This window comes from Dasypus novemcinctus, chromosome 2 (assembly GCF_030445035.2).
Source record: "Dasypus novemcinctus isolate mDasNov1 chromosome 2, mDasNov1.1.hap2, whole genome shotgun sequence".
NCBI classification, from domain to species: Eukaryota; Metazoa; Chordata; class Mammalia; order Cingulata; family Dasypodidae; genus Dasypus; species Dasypus novemcinctus.
The window spans coordinates 86,568,928-86,588,533 of record NC_080674.1 but is presented as its reverse complement, the minus strand read 5'-3'; the positions used below and the strand labels follow the sequence as shown (position 1 = coordinate 86,588,533).

The 19,606-nt window shown below is 36.0% G+C and overlaps 1 long non-coding RNA gene across 2 annotated transcripts in view; it reads left to right on the top strand.

Annotated features, from left to right (window-relative positions):
* Positions 1-19,606, top strand: part of LOC131273270 (uncharacterized) — a 78,618-nt gene that overhangs the window by 50,230 nt on the left and 8,782 nt on the right. The window contains exons 2-3 of one of the 2 annotated variants that reach the window (XR_009180439.1): positions 58-186; positions 869-2,263. This is a non-coding gene — a long non-coding RNA (uncharacterized lncRNA). Of the gene's footprint in view, positions 1-57; positions 187-868; positions 2,264-19,606 lie in introns of those variants that run through there. The other variant, XR_009180440.1, reaches the window with a different exon arrangement.

Below are 19,606 nucleotides of genomic sequence, written 5' to 3'. Positions count from 1 at the left end.
TATGCAAATTCTTCCAGCAATTATTAATACTCACACTTTCTTTCTTGGTCTTTGCAGATCAAAGACAAAGCTTATGCAAATGTCTTGATAAAGCAGAAAACACACAGCACTAGATCGAAATGTAGGTACTTCCACTGCAAGAAGATTCTGAATTTGGAAAAGACCAAGTCGCTGGAATGTTGCAAGGTATTATTTTGGTGATAGAACTGAGAGTTTGGGATTTTTTAACAGAAGTTGGACAGTGGAAGGAAGCGAGACCTTAGCTCCTATATTGTGGTTAGTATTAGCCGGCTCAAAGTGTTGACGCGTTTTTGAGATTTATTTTCTTAGACTAAGACTGTGAGAAAAAGTTTCCTAATCTCTATCAGTTACATCATTAATTTTTAAAAAATGTTTGGAACTAGGTGTTCTATAATATTTCTTTCACCTCTGGATTTTATTAATATATTTTGAGTGTGTTTTTATGCCCTAAATTAGGAACTATGTGTTTAGAAATAACAGGAACTCTCCTGTCTTTGAGAAGAACATGATATATCAACCCCAGCTGTATTTTTAAATAAGTAAATCTAATGCAAGGTTATGCTGTGGTGACATTTTTATAACCAGAATAATCTCTTAGAAAATTTTGATTAAGCAAAACATTTTTTTTGGTAACATTTTTCATCTTCTTTTAATATCTTCTTCTCCAGGTAACTCTGTACTTATGTTACATTTAAAAACAGTCTTGCATTCAGCTAATAATTAACCCTTCTAATGTTATAGGCAGAAATGGACTTTTGTGAATAATAACTTACATGCACATAGCATGTAATTATCAGTAAAGTAAGCATTATTATGTTTCTTAATATGGAATTATCATCACTTACAGATGAGAAATCCCAGGAACAAAAAGTCAGGAGACCATGCATGGTTATTCCACAGCTTCTCAAGGTCAAAATTTGAAATGAACTCCAGGTGTTACAACAACTGCAGTCGATGTTTCCCTTTCTTCTATAACATGCTGCCTCCAGATTCAAAGTGCCTTTGATGGCTTCTACCCCCGCCAGGATGGATCCATGAACAATATTTTAGATGTAGGGTCTGTGAAGTCCTTAGTGGGAAATGAGCTTCAGTGATTTTTATGATGAAGATTTGGGAAAATATGAGATGGCAATTACAACTGCGCTAAGAATTCCTAAGGGGAGAAATAATGGACTGAAAGTCTAGGATCTAAATTTAGTAATACAAGCATCCATTCCATCTCAAAGTGGCTAATTACTTAGTAGCAACCAAAATATCTGTCTAGTTTATAGACATAATTTATACAGCCGTTGGTGATTCCCTGGCAATGCTCATGCTTTGAGCCATATAAGGGAAGTTACTTTAAACAAAAGGAAAAAGGATTTTCAGAAACTCTAAATGTAAAAAAGGAATCCATTTGACTTAAATGTCAGTGTGCTGTAATAACTGGTGGATGGGGTAAGAGCCATTATTATAAACCTAATTATTTCCGACTCTTTCCACAACTGATAAGTTTTTAAGGGTATGTATGTATATATTTGCTGCCTGTGTGGGCGTGGGTGTGTACCTTCATTTACTACCATGCAAAATTAGTCATTGATGGACAGAAAAGATGTTTTCTGGGATAAAACCAAAAAAAAAAAAACTGCTATCAGTATATTTGATTGACTTATTTTAAATTCATTGAATATTTAACAAGTGTTTACCAAGGATTAGTTTAGTTGTTTGGGCAAAAGTGGAGAAATGGACCTAAAGTCTTTGGCTCTCATGAACTGTTAGTCTTGAAAGATAGACAAGTATTGAAACAATCACACTTTTAAATGTAAAATTGCCAATGAGGTGTAAAGTAATATACCTAAAACAAAACATAACAGGCAGTTCAAGAAAAGTTGATTCAGAAGTAGGTGCTGTTTGCAACCATATATAGCTTTGGTTCATTGTTGAATTTTTTATTCAAGTTATGATATATAAGTATGATCTTAAAAAAAGAATATATGAAAGGACAACTCAATTTTCTGCTTAATATAGTCTAGAAAAGAGGAAAGAGTACACCAGGCTATCTAATGAAGCTAGTAAAGCATGTATGCCTTCTCCCAGAACTGCAACATGATATATGAAAGGATACTTATGCTTAGCTTGAAATTTTAAAAAAATGTTTTTGGTTGCAGCTCAGATTTTCTGTTCACCTTGGTCTGAAAATAATGAAGTGAATGAAACCCAAATCATATATCAACCCATGACCCAAGACAAAGATGTTACAATTATCTAGGAAAATAAATTGAGACATAGTGGTTAGGCTTTTTAATAACCATTTTAGTCAGATCTTGAAATATCTTTAATAGCTTCACTTAGGCATGGGCAGAAATGGTCTTTGGATTAATGATGTTCCTGATGTTCCTTGATGTTTCTTACTCTTTGAATTAATGAGATGGAACAAACTGCTGGAGTCAGCAATAGAAGTAAATATTGTACATCAATTCAAAAGGAAACTCAACAAGTTTTCCTATAAGGAAAGAATACAGTAAAGTTATTGTAACTATCTTTCCTTTTATTATGCTTTTATTTTTTGGAAGCTCAGAAAATGGGATAATCATATTTTAGCTTATATTTCAGCAATCAAAAACACAGTTTATTTGCTTCTTATATATTACTTTTCATATTCTAATGATTTTTGTTTATCATTTGGGAACCTCAATGTTCTGATAATTATATGCAATATTACTAATTATTGGGAAAACATTTTTCAGAGTGACATTTATTGTCAAAGTTTTATTAAATTAAATGGAAGAGGCACAATGTCATCTCATTTAATGAAATTTTTTACTCTCTGTAGTAGTGGAATTGTATTTGATAAGGACATACATTTTGCAATTTTAAGGCTATATTGAATATTTTAAATGGAATAAATTCTCCTAGGTTATTAAATACCTGTAATACATTTCAATTAATTAGTAGGTAAAAGAATACATGAACATAATCAAACAAAACTTGTTTTTATAGCATATTGTTGGTGATAGTAGTTGAATTTATTTTCATTTTGGCTATAGTAGGTATGATTTTGCTCTCCTAACTTCACTTTATTTAGAGTGAATTAAATTAAAGAGATAATTATCATTTCTTAAACATTTACCTTTTAGAAATAACACTGGTAGCTGTAAAAGGCACAGTGTAAAATTCTTAGATTTAAAGTCTACCTCAGTATAAAGTGGGACTAATTTAATTTTAAGATATTATTACTTATTATGTAAACCCCAAGCAAGACTATGATATTGCAACTCCAGCACTATTAGCATAGTTTGAAAACTATGCACTATTGAAATGTGGATATAATAAAAACTGACCAGCTGGGCAGTAAGCTGTTTCTGTTTTAATTGTATACACACAGCTATGTTTCCTAGCCTGCCTTGCAAGTGGAATCATACAACAGAGTGCTGGCCCATGAAATAAGGGTGGTCATGATATATAACACCTTTAAAACTAACACACAAAAATGTCCGTGTAAATCACCACACCTTCTCTCTTCTTTTGCTGCAAAATGGATATAGAAGATTAAGCAGGAAACTCCTACATTTTAAGTATGAGAAAGCCATTTGATGGTGGTAGCCTAGACCCCTGAATGACTACATGGAAGAGAATCACCACCGGTCCGCTCTCCTACTGATTTGCATTAGACTATGAAGTAAACCTGAAGTAAAGCTTTATAAGACACTGAGATTTTGAGTTTGTTACAGGAGATAAAGTTTATTATGGTAACAAATATGGTTGGAGATATAAGATTCTGCTCAGGTCACATGTGGTGAGAGAAATAAGCCTATAATGTTTAGGCTCACATTCCTTTTAAATATTTTCCCTTTGTGACAACTGCTGCTATCTGAGCCCATATAAGTTTTCCCTATTTTCCTTTAGCAATATTTACCCCCCATGTCAAATTTTGGCTAGCAGCTGGTGGATAGCAAAATTTTCTCAGCATTTCTTGTGGCTGGTTGTGGCCATGTATCTAAGTGTCTGCCATGCATTGTCAGCAGAAAACATTTGAAACTTCTAGGTGCTCTTAATAAAAACCTACTTTTCCTTTCCTTTTCCTGAAGGGTGAGTCATGGGCATGGCAATGAACAGCCTTTATCATGTAGAAAAGAGAAAACGTCTTACTGAATGGCAGAGCACTGAAATGGAAGTAATCTTGGTTCCTGAGTGACAGCATGGCCTAGATCGCATGAAAGGGATAAACCCTCTCATTCATTCCACAAACATTTTGGCTTCATCATAATGGTATATAAACCTGTGATTAACAAATCAATAGTATTTATCTGATAAATCCAGATAATTAATTTGAATTTATTCAATCCTGAATTTGGGTAATTAGCAAGCTCCACAAACTCCTGCAGAGTTTCAGAATTTTCTCTAATTATCAATTTCCCTTTAGCCCTATTGTCCACTGCCTTTGGTCTTCTGACTAATCTCCTTAATACATTAAAATGAAAAACTGCCCCCTTCCCTTGTATGTTGAAGAACTAGAATACATTCTTTTAATATTTTTGTACTTACAAATTTTCCCCCAAACACTTTTCCCACTTCTATTTAGAAACTTCATATGTAAATATTTAGCTGTTAGAAGAAAAATTCTTCACTCTACAGGCCTACTATAGTAATAAATAAACACTGAAAACAGCAAAAGTTAAATTTGAGGAATGTATTAGTTATTTTCAAACTGTGATAAAAGGAAGTTAAAAGGAAAAAGAAAACTAATATCGCTAACATGAATAGTGACTCTAAGGTCAACAGAGATGGCTAGAAAGTAGAAAATTTCCTGAAGACAATATATTCTCTCAGCTTTTCCAGCCTTTTTAATGCATTACTTCTAAGAAATACTTATTGGTTAAATTGTAACACAACTTGCCTCTTATTACACAATCATTTTTTATTTGCTTTCTGTATCTGTAGAAACGATTACTTTGCTACGAATAGCTCAGATTACTTCTAATACTAGAAATACTTTAATTGATTTCTTACCATGTTCCCTCAAGAAAGAGCTTCTAATTACTACTGGTGTCATATTTGTTCTTTTTGATGTTTACCTTTGATAATTTGAGAACAGACAAGTTCCACTGAAATCTTCAAATTCAGTCTTTCTACATAATTTAGGTTGAGACTACATTAAAAGAGACACCATGGAGTGTTAAGAGTATTGACCTTTGGGTCACAATCCCTGAATTCACATTTGAGCCTGTCACAAATCAGATTTTTCAATGTTTCACAGCTTCGAAATCTTTTAAAAATGAAGACATCAGACCAGATGATACTTATTTTAGTTAATTATTGCATAATTCAAGAGTATTTTAAAATATATTTGCATGCCAAGAAAACATTGGAATAAATGTTCATGTACTAGCATAAGTTAAGAAATAGATCATACCCATTGCCTGTGAGCCCCTTGGACATCCATTCACTCACTTTTGAGAGAATATGATTATACAGAGATTTGTGTATATTTTTTGCATTCATTTCTTTATACTTATAATGACACACGTTTGAATGTTTCCTGTAAAATAATCATTAGCTATTAAGAAATTGGTTATCAGTCTCTCTATATATACATATATAAGAGTGAGAGAGCAAGGAAGAGGTAGGTGAAACACTCTTATTTTTTTTAATTTATTGCAGTATATCGCTTATATATAAACATACATAAACAATAAGTGTATAGTAATAGTTGTGATTCCCCTTATTTTTGGACAGTTTTAGGATTTTTCTCTTTGTCAGTAATATACTAAGATTTCATGATAATGTGCCTAAATGTGGATTTCTTTTTTATTTAACGACTTGGGATTCCTGTACTGGGAAAGTAATGTTCATTTCATTAATTATTTTTGGCAATTTTTAGTTCATATATTCCCTGTTTTCTCCTATTCTTCCCATAGTATTCTTTTAATCTGTCTTGCATATTTTTCATCTCTATCTTACTCAGTGCTGCATTATGGACAGATTCTTCAGGATCTGTTTTACAGTTTCTTCATTATTATTGTAATTACATATAAACTTAAAATATTGTTATCATTTTCATTTCTTGAAGTAATGTTTTTCCAAATTTATCTTGTCATTTTCTGTAGTTCATTGTTTTTTGATCTTTATTTCCATTGGAAATCCCCCATCTTAAGTGCTTTAAGATTTCCTTATTGTGCAATTTAATACATGTGAAGAAAAGTGATGAAAATATAAATGTAATGCTTGATAAGTTATCAAAGAGTGAGAATCTGGTTTTCCCAGCATCATTTGTTGAATAAGCTATTCTGACCAAACTGAGTGGGTTTGACAGCATTGTCAAAATCACTTGACCATAGATGAGAGCATCTATTTCCAAGCTCTTGATCCTATTCCATTGGTCAACCTATCAATCTTTTTTTTTTATTGACTTTGTAATAATATTACATTAAAAATATATATGTGAGGTCCCATTCAACCCCACCCCCTCACCCCCCCTCTGCCCCCCCCAACAACACTCATTCCCATCATCATGACACATCCATTGGATTTGGTAAGTACATCTTTGGGCACCTCTGCACCTCATAGACAATGATTCACATCATGGCCCATACTCTCCTCCATTCCATCCAGTGGGCCCTGTGAGGATTTACAATGTCCGGTGATTACCTCTGAAGCACCATCCAGGGCAGCTCCATGTCCCAAAGAAGCCTCCACCTCTCATCTCTTCCTGCCTTTCCCCATACCCATCGTCCACCATGTCCACTTTTCCCAATCCAATGCCACCTCTTCTATGTGGACATTGGATTGGTTGTGTCCATTGCACCTCTATGTCAAGAGGAGGCTCAGATTCCACATGGATGCTGGATGCAATCCTCCCATTTTCAGTTGTAATCACTCTAGGCTCCATGGTGTGGTGGTTGTCCTTCTTCAACTCCATCTTAGCTGAGTGTGGTAAGTCCAATAGATCAGATTGTAGGTGCTGGAGTCTGTTGAGGCTCAGGACCTGGCTATCACATTGTCAGTCCAGAGATTCAAATCCCCTAAATATATCTTAAACCCCAACATTAACTGCACCTCCAGCACATTAGCATGAAAGTCTTATGAAGGGAGATCCCATTTGAGTCCAGATTCATCACACATAAACACCATTTCCAAAGAGGGGCCATCTGACCTGGTAGTTAACCCCATCGGCCATGACCATAACTCCCATGGGTTTCTTTAGCCCTCAAAGGAACCAATATCTGGGGGTTGTATCTGCTTTATCTGTCTCTCTGACTCTGCTCAGTTGTGCATGAGGGCAATCCTTCTGCCAGCCTCCAGACTCTTTTTTAGAAACTCGTAGCCATATAAACTCATTTCTCCTTTCCATTTCCCCCTTACTTTAGGTCAAACAGCATTTTAAAGTCATGGTATTTTATGTAGACATGGATATTCTGCTGATCCTCATTGAACCTTCCGTATAAGGTCATTTTCCAGTTGCATCATCAGTTGGTAGTTGATAGTGGTCCCTCGTTACCAGGGAGGCTCATCCCCGGGTGTCATGTCCCACGCTGGGGGGAAGGCATTGCATTTACATGCTGAGTTTGGCTTCGAGACTGGCCACATTTGAGTAACATGAAGGCTGACAGGAGGAAATTCCCAGGCACAATGTTGCTCTAGGCCTTGTTCTTATTTTAGGTTTATCAGCTCACAAGCATAGTCATTAGCATCAGGGGCTCACTGTTGAACCCTCTCTCCCTCCCGGTCCCCGCCACTGTACCTGGGAGACTGTCGCTGCTCCCCTAGGGACCACGACAGAGCACCACTGGCCAGGAACCCAGTACCCCCCCTGCTGTGGTTTTTAATTGTTGCCACTATGAGTATATCCAAACATTACCATGCACCCTGGACATATGTTCTGTACAGCTCCCTGTCAGCCATATATCACCTGTCATTGGTATCCCATACCAGTATCCCTCCATTGCCATTGTTGAAACACTCTGTGATCCAGAACTCCCCGAAATTTGAAGCCCAATATAATGTCATGGCCCCTTACTAGGGAATGGCATATAGCGATGGGTTTAAAGGATAGATAAAGAACTTGGATAAAGTTAGATAAAGAGCTTAGATAAAGAATGTTGACTTGAAAAAATTCCACACCCTATCTTTTTCTTTTTTTTTTTTTTTTCCCCCCCTAATTATTCAGCTTTTCTTCACAGGAGTCCTAGACCACAGCAATGTATATATATAATATAAAGCACTCCCACACATCCACCAGAAAACCTTTTCCCTTCCACAGTGATACTCTTACGCCCTATTCATATCATATTTACTTAAAGTGATGTACAGAGTCTGAGACATTAGCTTTCTAACAAGGTGACATCTGTGCTTACATTATGGTGCATACTTTAGGATACACAGTTCTTTACATTCTTAGTTATCCTATGTTTTACATTATGGTTTACATTATCAGTCTGTCATCTCCTATATGTTATGGTGTAATATTGCATGTTTTATATCCATCCTTGTGTACTCTCAAGAAACTCCTCTCTTACCCCCCATTTACTTTGGTTCCACACATTTAACGTCCATTTTCCCTTCCACCTTGGTGCCCACAGTGACAGCCAACCTCCGTTTCCTGAGGAGCCACTTCCAGAGATAGATGGAATAGTGTTCAGGGCCTAACTTGCTCAACTGCCCCAATGCCCTGGGAGCTACCCTTTCTCTCGAGGGATACAGTTCCCTCTATTTGATGGCATTAGTCCTCCCCAGGATGTGGGTCCACCCCCACTCTCACTACTTGGGTTTCTACCCCATGGTGTCACCCACTCTGGCAGAATGAGCATTTAGACATTCCCCAGGAGCCCGTCCTGCATCAGACCCTCCCCTCCGAGCATTCTTTATGCAAGTGCCATTCTGTTTTTATAACTGTAGCTAGATAATACATGTTAAAGTCAGGAAGTGAGAGTCTTGCAGCTTCGTTCTTCTCTTTTAAGATATTTTTGGCTATACCAGGGTCATTCCCCTAACATATAAATTTGATAATTGGCTTTTCCAATTCTACGAAGAAGTATATTGGAATTTTTATTGGGATTGTGTTAAATCTGTAGGTCAGTTTGTGTAGAACTGATGTCTTAATGATATTTAGTCTTCCAACCCATGAACACAGAATATCCTTCCATTTATTTAGATCATCACTGGTTTCTTTTAGCAAGGTTTTTTATGTTTTCTGAATGTATCTCCTTTATATCCTTGGTTAAATTTATTCCTAAATATTTTATTCTTTTAGTTCCTATTATAATGGGAATTTTTTTCTGACCTCCTCCTTAGATTGCTCATTAGTAGTATATAGAAATGTTATTGATTTTTGTATATTAATCTTGTATCAAACACATTGTTGAAATTGTCTATAAATTCGAATAGATTTGCTGCGTATTTTTTTGGATTTTCTAAGCATAGGATCCTTCAGCAGTGAATAATGAAGGTAGCATTTCTTCTTTAATATTTGGGTGGCTTTTATTTCTTTTTCTAGTCTAATTATTCTAACTAGAACTTCTAGAATAATATTGAATAACTGTGGGGAGATTGGGTATCCTTATCTTGTTCCTGATCTCAGTAGGAAAGTTTTCAGTCTTTCACCATTAAGTACAATGTTAGGTGTAGGTTTTTCATTTATGTACTTTATCATATTGAGAAAATTTCTTTTCCTATCCTTTGGAGTGTTTTTTATCAAGAAAGGATATTGTAGTTTGTCAAATACCTTTTCTGCATCAACTGAAAGTATCTTGTGATTAATCTTCTTCAGTTTATTAATGTGATATATTACAATGATTGATTTTCTTATGTTGAACCATACTTGCATACTGTGCATAAAGTCCACTAGATCATGATGATAAATTTTTTATGTATTTATGGATTCAGTCAGTAAGTGTTTTGTTGAGGATTTTTGAATCAATACTCATTAAAGAAATTGGTCTGCAATTTTCATTTTTCATAAAATCTTTATTTGGCTTTGGTATTAGGGTTATGTTGGCTTCATAGAATGAGTTTGTTAGCCTTCCTTCCTGTTCAAGATTTTGGAAGAGTATGAGCAAGATTTGTATTAGATCTTTAAATGATTGGTAGAATTCATATTTAACGTAATCTGATCCTGCACTTTTCATTTTGGGGAGATTTTTGATGACTGTTTCAATTTCTTTACTTGTGTTTAGTTTGTATAATTCTTCTATTTTTTCAAGGGGCAGTGTAGTTTGTTCTGTGTTTCCAGAAATGTGTCCATCAATTTTGTCTAGATTGTTGGCATACAGTTGTTCATAGTATCCTCATATAATATTTTAAAGAGATTGTCCATATCAAAAAGAACGAAAGAATACACTTATTTCATACTTTATGCAAAGATTTATACAAAATGAATCAAGGACCTAAATATAAATTCAAGAACCATAAAACTCTTAAAAGAAAATGTAAGGAAATATCTTCAAGATCTTATGCTTGGTGGTGGTTTCTTGGACCTTACACCCAAAACATGAGCAACAAAGGAAAAAATAAATAAATGGAACTTCCTCAAAGATAACTATTTTGTTTTTCAAAAGACATTGTCAAGAAAGTTAAAAGGCAGCCTATTCAATGGGAAAAAATCTTCAAAGCTGTTTATCTGATGGGAGATTGATATCCATGCTATATAAAGAGATCACACAACTTAATAACAAAATGAAAGCAACCTCATTTTTAAAAATGGGCAAAAGAATTGAACAGATATTTTTCTGAAGTGGAAATACAAATGGCTAAAAGGCACATGAAACTTTGTTCAACATCACAACCTATTAGGGAAATGCAGATCAAAACTACAATGAGGTATCATTTCACAACATATAAGGTGGCCATTATTAAATGAACAGGAAACTTCAAGTGTGGGAGAGGATATCGAGAAATAGGAACAGTCTTTTACTGTTGGTGGTACTGTAAAATGATGCAACCTCTGTGAAAGACTATCTGAATCTGGCAGTTCCTCGGGAAACTAAATATGAAACTGTCATATGATCCAGCAATCCAGCTACTAGAGTATATTCAGGAGAACTGAGAGCAAGAATGTGAATAGATACCTGCACACTTATGTTCATAGTGGCATTAACTAAAGTTGCTAGAAGATGGAAACAACCTAAGTGTCTGTCAACTGATGAATGGATAAACAAGATATGGTATATTCATGTGATGAACTTTACTCAGCTCTAAGAAGAACCCATTTGGGGAAGCACATGAAAGAATGGAAGATCCTTGAGGATATTATATTGAGTGAAATAAGCCAGATACAAAAAGATGAATATCGTATGGTATCAATGATGTGAACTAAATACAATGAGTAGACTTATGGAGTTGGACAATGAAATACAAGTTGGTGGGAGGTGGAATGTAGGATGAGAAGGGGGATAAGATGCAGAATGTAGATTTGATTTTGTGAAATATGAGTATGATTAAGAATTTTCCCTCTCTTCTTAATTTTTTTTCATTAGTAAGGAGAACTTGACTGTAATTTAACTAATCTGTGCTCCTTTACTTATCTTTCTCAACACTAGAGGACTGAGTTAGGAATTGGAATTGGATGACATAAAAGTGCTTTGACAGAACTTTTTTAGGAGTAATGTTTCCATATTTGTTAAGCTTCCTTTTTCTGTTCTTTTATTTTTGTGAATTTGAAATATAGTTGTTAATAAAAAAATTTTAAAAAAAGAGTAAACATCTGCATAATTTCCACTGAGGCAGAGACCAAAGAGAGAGCCTTTTCAAATCATAACTTCCTCCCTACCCTCTAAAAGTAAAGGCTATTCAGGATGAAACAAGTGGTATTTTGAGGGTGATGGAAGTGTTCTACATGACCTTGCAATGATGGATACAGGCCATGTTCAGTTTCATCAAAACTTATAAAAGTGAATGGTCCAAAATGTAAACCATAATGTAAACCATTGACCATGGTTGGTAGCTATGTTTCAATATTTGTACATGGGTTGTAACAAATGTGCCAACCACACATAAAATGTTAATAATAGGGGAAGGGGGAAAAAGGGAGAAGATATTGGATATATGGGAGTCAACTACATTCTGTATGTGACTTTACAGTGACCTAAAATTTCTTTTAAGACAAAATGAAAAAAGTAAGTCATTGGGGGATAAGTGGAAGAAAATGTCACTGTATATAAAAGACAACAAATGTTACAGTGATGAAAGGCAAACTGTCAAAAAAATTTATATTTTTTTCATTATTTTTATACCCTAAAGTTTTTAATTTTTTAATTTTTAAATTTTTGTGTATTTTATTTCTTTTTAAAACTACCATTATTATTTCATTTACTTGTTAAGTGTATAATGGCTATTTTAATGGCTTCACTTTTGAAGAAATTTTGGATAACAGAAGGGTTACAACTGTGGCAGGGGAGGATGACTGGTGTGGGGTGTCAGTGATGCATGATACATGGGAGGAGGTTAACCTGGGCATATATAGAGGGCAAATAAAGGTGTTCAAATGCTCATGGGGCATTGTCACAGTGGGTGAAGATTCACACAATAATTGAAAGAATATTGAATTCTCACCCTGGGGAGCTCTGCCACATTCTCTAATGGAACAGCAAGAATCCTCCAAGGACAGAGGCAATGGCTAGTGAAGGAGGATGGTCCGTTGATGGACCCTTGATACTGATGACTGCGTATGAACCTATACTCCTGAAATTGAAATACACCCTAGTATCATAATGTGCCTAAGCACTACCTCATGAGAGCCTCCTCATTGCTCAAATGTGGCCTCTCTCTAAACCAAATTTAGCATATAAATGCAATAACTTCCCCCCAGCATGGGACATAACTCTCAGCGATGAGCCTCTCTGGCAGACAGGGTTTACTACCAAGCATCAGCTAGCACTGCAACTGGAAAAAGACCTTGGCCAAAAGAGGGAAAAGGTAAAGACAAATGAATTTATATGGCTAAGAGACTTCAAAGTGAGTCAGGAGGTCATTACAGATGTTATGCTTATGCACATCTCTGCAGTTTCTCATTCACTGCCAAATTAGACACTACCCCAAATAGTGGGGCTCCTAGGGGCTTTGGAGATATCCAGGCACTATGGTCAGGGCAGATAGCTAATGAATTTGTTACCTTGCCAACTGGCCCTACTTTGGGGTCTGTACTCCCCAGTGTGACAGAATTGGATTCAATTGTGATTTCCCTGCACATGACTCTTCTGTCCCTTCTATTTGAACCTATAAATTGGTGTTGGAGTTGGTATGTGTACGTCCAAGAGACTTGAATCTTTGGGCTATCCATGTGCCAGCTGCACCCTGAGCCTTAATGGACTTGCAGTACCTACTCTCCAGTTCATTGGACTCACCCAGGACAACTAATGAGAAGGTAATGATAGACAACCCCGACACCAAGGAACTGAGGTAATCTACTAATGCAAATAAGAAAGTCCCATCCATCACTCATATAGGACTGAAGCCCTCTCTTAATTAGAGGTGAAGTGGGCTTCACTATCCCAGAATCCTTAGGATTGGGGAATAAACTATGGACTAGAGTGGACTTACTGGTTTTCTACTATTGACTAATTATGATTCTGGCAAGGGAACATCTTATATTATTTATGTGGGGGTGGTGGCCACTGGAAGTTCTAAAGTCAGGGAGAGGGAAAACAGGTGTAATATGGGGGCATTTTTGGAACTTGGGAATTGCCCTGAATGACATTGCAATGACAGATACGGGCTATTATATATCTTGCCAAAATCTACAAAATTGTGTGGGATTGTGAACTACAATGTAAACTATAATCCGTGCTTAGTGGCAATGCTCCAAAATGTGTTCATCAGTTGCAATGAATGTACCACACTAATTAAGGATGTTTTTAATGTGAGTAAATGTGGGCAGTGTGGGGTGCGGGGCATATGGGAATCCCCTATATTTTTTTATGTAACATTTATGCAATCTAAATATCTTATTAAAATATTTTTTTAAAGTGATGGCTATTCTATTCTGAATTTTATAAAAATAACTTCCTCACAGACTATATTTTTACCCCCACAAGGAGTATAAATTAGTATTGTTTTTGAACATACACAGACTGATTCTTTTTGGTTTCATGTTCTTTCACTCAAAAATGTATTTATCCATTTGTTGTGTTTATTTGGAATATTTTCATTTTTACTGAATTATGATTAAGAATATGGTGCAAATATAACATTTCATTTATACATTTTATTCTCTTTGGACATTGCATTTTTTTCCAGTATGGGGGCTATTACAAAAATATCAAAATGAAAATTCTTGTTATACCACTTAAAACAGATGGCATAATTAATCCTTTTGTTAAATTCCAAGAGTAAAATTGCTTGTTTATGGGATATATGGTCCTTCAATTTTCTAAATGATGCCAAACTATTCTTCAAATTACTTGTATTGTCATTCCTATCAACAGTGGATGAGGACTTGCATTCTGCTACATTCTTGCCTACACATTTTTTCAATTTTTTAAATTTAGTCTTTCTGGTAACTTTTTCCTTTCTAATCTTTAGCATATTTACCACATTTATTTTTCTTGTCTTACTGTGCTGACTAATAACAACAATTTTGAATAAAAGTGGTGAGAGAAAGCAGGATTTTCTTCTATTCCGTTCCAAAGGAAAATTTTTCAAGATTTTATCATTAAATTAATAGATGCTTTTGGTACCTTTTTTGTGGATTACTTTTTTAAGATTAAGGAAGTCTCTTTTACTCTTATTTTACAAAGGTTTTTTTTTTTAATTTGTAAGCATAAATGTGTGTTTATTTTTTTACATGTTTATTTTTATCAAAAGCTTTTTGCCTCTATTAAATTGGTCATATGTTGTTTTTTTCTATAACAGTCAATATTGAAAGTTACATTAATTGATCTTTTAATGTTAAATTGAATTTAGTAAAATAATTCCAATTTGCTTCTCATATATTATCTTTTCTGGATTTGGGTTCCTAATATTTTAAGATCTGTTCATCTGTATTCGTTAATGACATTGCACTATAATTTTCCTTTTTGGAAATGTTCCTTTCAAGTATTGACATAAAGATTTTGCTGGGTGCACTTTTTAAAGTTTCTTCTTATTTTATTTTCAGAAAGTTATGGTACGTTTTGACATTTTCTTCCAAATTTTTGTTTGAATTTGCTAATGAAACCATCTAAACTTAGAGGTTCTATGGTAGAGATGACTTTTTAAAATAACAATTAATTTATTTAATAGTAATAGGGTAATATACATTTCTATTATATCTTTATCTGTTTTTCTAAAGCTTAACATTTCTTGTGTTTAACCTATTTCATGTATATTTTTAAATTTATTGTCTTAAAACAGATATTGTCTAAGAATTTAAAAAATAAGTAGAATCTGTAGTAATATTTCTCTTCTCATTCCTAAAATTGCTATTTGTGCCTTATCTCTTTTGTCTTTTTTATTTATTTATTTATTTTTATTTATTTTATTTTTTTTATTGATTTTGTAAAAATATTACATTAAAAAAATATATATGAGGTCCCATTCAACCCCACCACCCCCACCCCACCACGACCCCCCCAGCAACATTCACTCCCATCATCATGACACATCCATTGCATTTGGTAAGTACATCTCTGGGCATCTCTGCACCTCATGATCAATGGTCCACATCATGGCCCATACTCTCCCCCATTCCATCCAGTGGTCCCTGGGAGGATTTACAATGTCCGGTGATTGCCCTGAAGCACCGTCCAGGGCAACTCCAAGTCCCAAAGGCACCTCCACATCTCATCTCTTCCTGCCATTCCCCATACCCATCAGCCACCATGTCCACTTTTCTCACTCCAATGCCACCTTTTCTCTGTGGACCTTGGATTGGTTGTGTCCGTTGCATCTCTATGTCAAGAGGATCTCTTTTGTCTTGACCACTCTTTTCTGTTGTATATTTGTTTTCTATTTCATTAGCCTCTACTCTTCATTATTTTCCTACCACTACATTCCTTGAATAGTATTCATTTTTGTTCATCTGTTTTCCTGAGCTGGCACATTTATTTTATCCTTTTTATTTCCTAATATAGTCAGGACTATAAATTTCCATCTTAGGATGCATCAGCTGTATCACAAATGATTGATTTTCATTATCATTCAGTTCAAAACAATTTTTTCTTTGTTGTTGTTGTTGTTTTTCCTTCTTTATTTTCTTTTAAATGTTACATTAAAAAAATATGGGTCCCCACCCACCCAACCTGCGGCGGCTTGCTCGGTCGGTAGAGGTGGGGTCTGGCTGCGGACGAGGGGTCGGTCCAGCTCTGGACGAGGGGTCGGTCCCGCTTGGGACGAGGGGTCGGTCCCACTTGGGACGAGGGGTCGGTCCGGCAGCAGACGAGGGATCGGTCTCACAAGGGGTTGCGCGGTTCGGCTGACGGGGTCGCCCGGCGAAGCCGGCGACGAACTGGGGACAAGGGAGGCCAGGCCCTTGTCGGGGGCTCTCAGGACTGGAGGGCGCACGGCAGAAGAACTACCGCGGAGACAAGGTAAACACGCAAGTCCAACTTTATTGAGGGAGAGGCAACAGTTTTATAGGGGCTGGGGAAGGCTGATTGGTCGAAGCCACGCCCTGTTCTGATTGGTTGCCGGTGAAAGGTCAGTGGGCGGTACTGGACGGAGGAGGGGTGGTGGTTAGGGATTGGCTGTCGCTGTTGCTGGGGGAAGGGGCAGGGTTTAGGGATTGGTGGCTGCTGTTGCTGGGGTGGAGGGCAGACTTGAGTTTCCCGCCCACGCCTGGCTGTTGCTGCTGTCGGGGGAAGGGAAAAGGGCGGGCTGGATTTTTCCGCCCACACCTGGCTGTTGCTGCTGTCGGGGGAGGGGAAAAGGGCAGACTGGAATTTTCTGCCCTGCGCCTGCGCAGGGAGAAAGAAGAAGAAGGGTGCTGCCCCACAGGCATCGGGTGGCGCCATCCGGGAGGAGGGGCGGCCGCGGAAGCATGGCTGCCGAGAAGGGGAGACCCGAGGGCACTCTGCGCCCATGCCGAGCTCCCTTCAGGGGTGGCGGTGAGTCCGACCAGCCACCCTATTATGGGGGCAGCGGCTTGGCCTACCGCGGCTGCTCCCCCGCCAGGCCAGCAAACCACACTTCAGCCCGACTGGTGACCGCACCAACCCACCCTTCCCACATCAACAACCTCTTCCATCATCGCGGCACATCCACTGCACCTGGTGAATACATTCTGGAGCACCGTTGCACCACAAGGACAGTGGTCCACATTGTAGTCTATACTCTCCCCCAGTCCACCCAGTGGACCATGACAGGACACACAACATCCAGCATCCATCCCTGCAGCACCATCCAGGACAACTCCAAATCCTGAAAATGCCCCCACGCCCATATCTTGTCTTCAGACTCCCTACCATCAGCAGCTACTGTGGCCACCCTCTCCACATCGCTACATAAAATTTCCTCCCTTACTAATCACAATATTTCCCCAGCAGAGTGGACTTACTGGTGTTCTGCTGGGGAAAAACAGTTTTTAATCGTCACTATGATTTCTTCTTTTACCTATATGAAATATAAAGTATAATTTTTTTACTTCAAAACATAAGAGAAATTTATTTCTAGATTAATGTCCATCCATGCATTCAGAGAACATACTCTGTTTAAATTAAGTCTTTTAAATTTTGCAGAAATTTGCTAGCATGGGGTCATTTCTGTAAAGAATGTATTAGTGCTTAGAAAAAATGTTCATTTTGCTGTTGTTAGATATAGAATTCTATTATATACATAAATTAGGTCACTTATTAATGATGCTGTTCAAAATGCATACATTATTTTTGAAGATATATCTATGTATATTATAAATAACTAAACTCTTCTGTACATTGTGAGTTTATCTGTTTTTCCTTTTAGATCTACCAGTTTTTACTTTACACATTTTGATATTATGGTATAAATGCATATAGCTTTTGAATTGTTATATATCATTCTTAATTAATTCGTTATCAAAAGGAAGTGTTCATTTTCATATGTGGTATATTTTTATTTTTGAATTCTACCTTATTAATAATATAGCTTTATTGGCATCTTTTGGATAGTATTGCAAACATTATTTCCATCCATCTACACTTATCTTTCTGTACGCTTGTCTTTTAATTACTTTCTTGTAAATAACACATTATTTTTGTTTGGTTTAAGGTTTACATACAGTGTGACAGACTCCATCTCTCATTGGAGACTTCACTTATTTTTAATATAATTATATATATATTAAATTAAAACTACCATCTTATTGGATGCTCAGTCAGAGCTTCCTGAATCTGTGGTTTGGATACCTTTTAAAAAATTTGCAAAGTTTTCAGGCACCATCTATTCGATTAATGTGTAACCCCATTTTCTCTTCTTTTCTCCCTTTTTCAAGTCCTCCAGTTAAACATGAAACTTAGCTTTCTCATACTATCCTCCATCTCTATCTCACCATGGATTCTGTAATTTTCTCCCTTTATTTTCTTCTTTCTTCATTATGGATATTTTCTAACAACAACTGGCTTACTAATTTTCTTTTCAGCAGTGCCTAATCTTCTGTTATAGCCATAGGCTTAGTTTAATTTTTCTTTACTTTTCAAAATTTCCATTTGATGTCTTTTTTATTTTTATTTTTATTTTTCCAGGACTTTTCTTAAATTATAAATATGTCTTTTGTCTCCTTTAATACAATTGAAGCATTCATTTCACAATTTGCATCTGAAAAATGCTAATATCTAGATTCCCTGTGGATAAGTTCTGCTGTTTATTGTTTCCATTGTTTTTATGTATTTTATATTGTCTCTTTATGTGACTGCTTAGTTTTGTTGTTATGTTTGGTGCCGAATTTTTAAAATTATTTTTAGAAATTTGTAATGCAATGCCTAGAATTATGCCAGCTTACTCCAGAGATGTTGGAATGGGGGAGCACACGCATGTGTGTATAACTAGTTTATGCAAGATTCCTGGATTCACTGGAAACTTGGGATCATCATAGTCCTATCTTAGTGAAAGAAATTATTTGAAACTAGTTTCAGAGATTCTAAGGGTATCTTGCCCAATTTTATACCTACTCCCAAGTTACACTTCATCAACCAGCAACCCTAAATCCTAATCTTTGACTCATTCTGGACTCCAATTTTGCCAGCTACAAAGAAAATATCTCAGCCTCTCAGCTGACCTTTTAGAAAGTGGCAAGTATTTCATGGCAAATATTGACTATAAATTTTGAAATATTCATTGTGTTCTATACCCCAACCTTAAAATTATTAAATAATTGGCTAACTATCCAATACCTTAAATTTTCAAAATACAATTTTCAGAATTTCTAGATTTCCTTCTTGGGAGGATTGGTCTGAATGACCAAGTTTGGCTTTTACCAGCATTTTATGTCTTTCAAGCTTTCAAAAAGGCAAATTTCATATTCTGCATCTGGTAAATCTAAACTTTGAACTTGTTTTCTGCTCATTCTCCCTCATATTGCTTTATTTCTTTGGTGAGTTGTGGTTGTTTTTTGTGTTTTTTTTTTAACTATGAGATCATGTTATTTGTAATTTTATACCTGGTTAATTTTTGTTTTTGCCAGGCTCCTATACTAAACTTACTTAACACCACTTTAAAAATAAAT